Genomic DNA, 4,546 nt, shown 5'->3' with positions numbered 1-4,546 from the left:
TTATTTATATGTAAAATGTTTGCATATAAATAAGGTTCAAGGGATTTCAAATTGAAAATACCTAAAGCAATGGTTAATAGGCATTAAGGTTAAAGTAAAAGGGATGTAGATGGTGCACAAGGGAAGCCCAAAAGTCACAGAAGTAGGCACCCCCTTCTAGGGGTAGCTGAGGAGATATTGGAGAGTGAAAAGGCCATGCCTAGCCAATGAAAGATCAAAGGGCTGAAGTTGGAAGGTCGTGCATCACTTAGGCCTATATAACCATGTGTTTAGGATCCATTTGTTGGGATATGGTTGAGTGGAAAATCAAAGTTCTAATCTTACAAGTCCTCAAGCTTATAATGTAAGGAGCATTATATTAGTATCAGAGCTAAGTTCTATCTCTTCCATGTTTCCATTGATCTACTCATTTCTAACTCCAATCTCTACTCCTTAATCTCTTTTCTATTTATTTCCATAAGCTAATCCTTATAATTCTCAAATCTTCTCTATACAAATACATATTTCTTAATAGATTTGCCATACCTCTTGCCTAATAGATTTGCCATACCTCTTGCCTGATAGATTGACCATACCTCTTGCCTAATAAATTGGGCATACTTTGGAGATTCTACATGAAGCAAGTGAAGTATATGACAACCTTGAAGAATCATTGAAGCAAATATCAACAAGGAGGAATCAACAGAATTGTTCTTCACATCATTAGAGACAATTCATAATTACCCAATTGTTGTATTGTATCTTTTTTGCTTTGTAAGAAATTTTCCATTTTGCTTATTTTGTTAGAGTAAATGGCTTCTCAAGGTGGTGGGAAGAATGAAAATGGTGAGAAGGGGTAAAAGCCAATGTCCTCTTTCCACATGGAAGATGATATTACAAAACCAAATGAAATAGATATGCAAGATTTAGATCTTAATGAGCATGAGGATGTTGAAATGGAAAAAAATTCTCTAATATAGAAAATAAACTTGAGAAAATGATGGGTCTTCTTAGCTCCTCGATGGAAGGGGAAGGATTGAGAGTAAAAGAAATATCTAAAAATAACATTGATGAGGAAAGGGAAAAAACTCTAGAAAAAGGATTGAATGAAACCATAATTGAAGAGGAAAACTAGAGACCAGGGTATGGTATTCAAAGATTTAAAGGCACCCACTTTTAGTGGTGGAGAATAGAAAGAAAGAGAAATTATCTTAAAACTTAAGGGCATAGACAATTTTTTAAAAAGTAAGAGGCTTCATTAGAGGCCTAAAAAGGGAGTACAAGAAGGAACTATAAGATTTGCAAAAATGTTTGACGATACCATGGATAATGGTAATCGTTTAAAAAAAGATAAGATTTTTTCATATAAGCCTCATGGAGAAAATTTTGGCTCTCAAAAAAGAAAGGATTTTTTCTTTCAAAGAGATGAACCTTCAAAAAAGCAAAAATCCAATCCTAGTAAGTTTGTTAAAAAAAAAGATTTTGAGAGAGCGGTTAAAGAAAACCTTTTTTTCTCGTCTTAAGTCGAGACATGAGAATGGTAATGATAAACCTGAAGGAAAATTAGTGCACACTATTCAAGTGTTAACAATTTAGGATTCTCCTAAATATAAATCAATTGAGGTTTGTCATTCTGATGAAAAACATTGTTGTATGGTGGCAAAATCTATGTGGGAACCATCATTTGGACCACATAATTTGGTTTGAGTGCATGGAAATATTAAAGACAAAAAAGTTAGAATCCTCAAAGATGACACGGCCACACATAACTTTTTAAATTACAACTTGGTTAAGAAACTTATGTTGCCTCAAGTGCCAAGTTCTCATAAGTATATAGTATCATTAGCCAATGGCTATGATAAAGATGAGTGGGATACTGTGGGTAAACCAAGTTGGGATAAAAATTCAAGAGTATGAAGCACTTTTGGATTTTCAACTGATGCGTCTATTGACCGCAGATGCAATTATTGGGAAATAATGGTTATTTTCATTGGGGAAACACTTTTGAGAAGCTACTTGCATAACACACTAACATTTGAGCATAAAGGAAAATTTATTACATTGCAAGGAAAGCACAATGTACCATTGATATGTAATATTGAGCCCCAAAAGCTTCATCAAGATAATGGAATAGAACGAATGTTTTTCTATTATGCAATGCCTCAGTTTAAAAACCACTGTGAAAAGTTTGATTCAAGTATTTGTGAAGTAGTTAATTCTTCTTTGAACAATTTATTAGAAGAATTTAAGGATGTTTTTCCAAAAACATCGCCAAAAGGTTTACCTCCAGATAGAGAGATAAATCATTCCCCACCATAGAAGTTTTAAAGGATTCAAAGCCAAATTAGTAAGCCACCTTATAGAGTAAGTTTAACTGAAAGACAAGAAGTTGAAAAGAAGTTAACTGAATATTTAGAACAAGGCTTTATTAGGCCAAATAAGTCTCCCTAGGCTTCACCAATATTATTGGTGAAGAAAAAAGATGGATCTATGCGCTTGTGCATAGATTATCATGGATTGAATGCAAACACAATAAAAAATAAATTTCCTACTCCCAGTAGAAGTTATTTGATCAACTCAAAGGTGCTAAATATTTTAGTAAAATAGATTTAAGGTATGGATATCATCAAGTAAGAATTAGAACTGAAGATGTGCCAAAAACAGCATTTAGGACATCTTTTAGGCATTATGAGTTTTTAGTTATGCCTTTTGGTCTAACTAATGCTCCCGCTACTTTTATGACCATGATGAAAGGGAAGTTTGTGGTGGTTTTTATTGATGATATATTAGTCTTTAGTGAAAATGAACAAGAATATATTGATGATATATTAGTCTTTAGTCAAAATGAACAAGAACATATTGAGCACCTTAGAAAATTATTTTAATTATTGAGGAAAAATAAATTATTTGCTAAAAAATCTAAATGTGATTTCTTGAAAAAAGAAGTGCAATATCTTAGACACACAGTGTCTGAGGAAGGGATTTGTATGGATCCTGATAAAGTTGAAGCTATATTGAGATGGAAGGCCCCATCTAATATAGATGAGTTATAAACCTTTTTAGGACTTGCTGGGTTTTATCGAAAGTTTATAAGGAATTATGCTAAGATAGCTGTTCCAATGACAAACCAGCTTGAAGGAAAAGGAAAAGGAAAACAATTTAGTTGGACTCATTATCAACAAACTAGTTTTGAAAAATTAAAAGTAGCAATAGCTACTACTCCTATTTTGCAAATAGTGGATTTAAATGAACCATTTGTATTGGAAACATATGCTAGTAATTTTGTTTTGTAGGAGAAATAGTATTACAGAAGGGAAGGCCAGTTGCATTTGAAAGTAAAAAGTTGGACAAAGCTCAAAGTAACTATTCAAGTTATGAGAAAGAACGGTTTAAAAAGTGGCATCATTATTTGCATGGTGCCAATTTTGAAGTATTATCTAACCATGAAAGTCTTAAATGGTTAAGTACTCCAAAAGGAGTTAAAAGAACGGTTTGCAATTGTGCATGCTCTTAAAAAGTGGCATCATTATTTGCATGGTGCCAATTTTGAAGTATTATCTAACCATGAAAGTCTTAAATGGTTAAGTACTCCAAAAGGAGTTAAAAGGTAGGAAGGCTAGATGGGCTGAAATCCTACAAGAGTTTGATTTTCAAATCAGATATAGAAAAGGAAAATTTAATATTGTGGCAGATGCTCTAAGTCAAGCACCCATGATAAATGAGTTGAGTTTTACTCAACTAGAAAGTGAGTTGCAGGCTCACTTAAAAAGGAAAATGTGCTAATGACCCTAGCTATCAAGTAGTTTAGAATTACTTAATTAAAAAAGATAACTCTCAAATAGAGAGTAAAGAAAATACAGTTGCTAGTGATAAAAGAGTGTCACTTAAAAAAGAGTGTGGCTCAAAGAAATCACTTCAAACAGGGTCAATAGGTAAAAAATATCGTTGGGAAATTTTTTCCATCTCGATAATGGGTACTTGTCATATAAAGGTCGCATTTGTGTACTTGTTATATAAAGGTCGCATTTGTGTACTTGTTATATAAAGGTCGCATTTGTGTACCCAAAGAAGATTTTAATTAAGTAGTTTAGAATTACTTTTTTAATTAAGTAGTTTAGAATTACTTTTTTAATTAAGTAATTCTAAACTACTTTTTTAATTAAATAGTTTAGAATTACTTAATTAAAAAAGATAACTCTCAAATAGAGAGTAAAGAAAATACAGTTGCTAGTGATAAAAGAGTGTCACTTAAAAAAGATAGTGGCTCAAAGAAATCACTTCAAACAAGGTCAATAGGTAAAAAATATCGTTGGGAAATTTTTTCCATCTCGATAATGGGTACTTGTTATATAAAGGTCGTATTTGTGTACCCAAAGAAGAAAATATTCATAAGTATTTTACTAAAATGTCATGACAATCCCAGTGTGGGGCACCCAAAAATTTATAATACCTATGCACTTGTTAAAAGATAGTTTTATTAGGAAGGTTTAAAGAAGGACGTCCAAAATTATGTTATAAAATGCCCTAAGTGCCAAGTCAATAAAGCTAAGCGCCTAAAAGTAGGTGA

The sequence above is a fragment of the Cibotium barometz genome, chromosome 25, assembly GCF_041138505.1.
Source record: "Cibotium barometz isolate CiBa-2024 chromosome 25, ASM4113850v1, whole genome shotgun sequence".
NCBI classification, from domain to species: domain Eukaryota; kingdom Viridiplantae; phylum Streptophyta; class Polypodiopsida; order Cyatheales; family Cibotiaceae; genus Cibotium; species Cibotium barometz.
Note: the sequence above shows the minus strand (reverse complement) of the source record.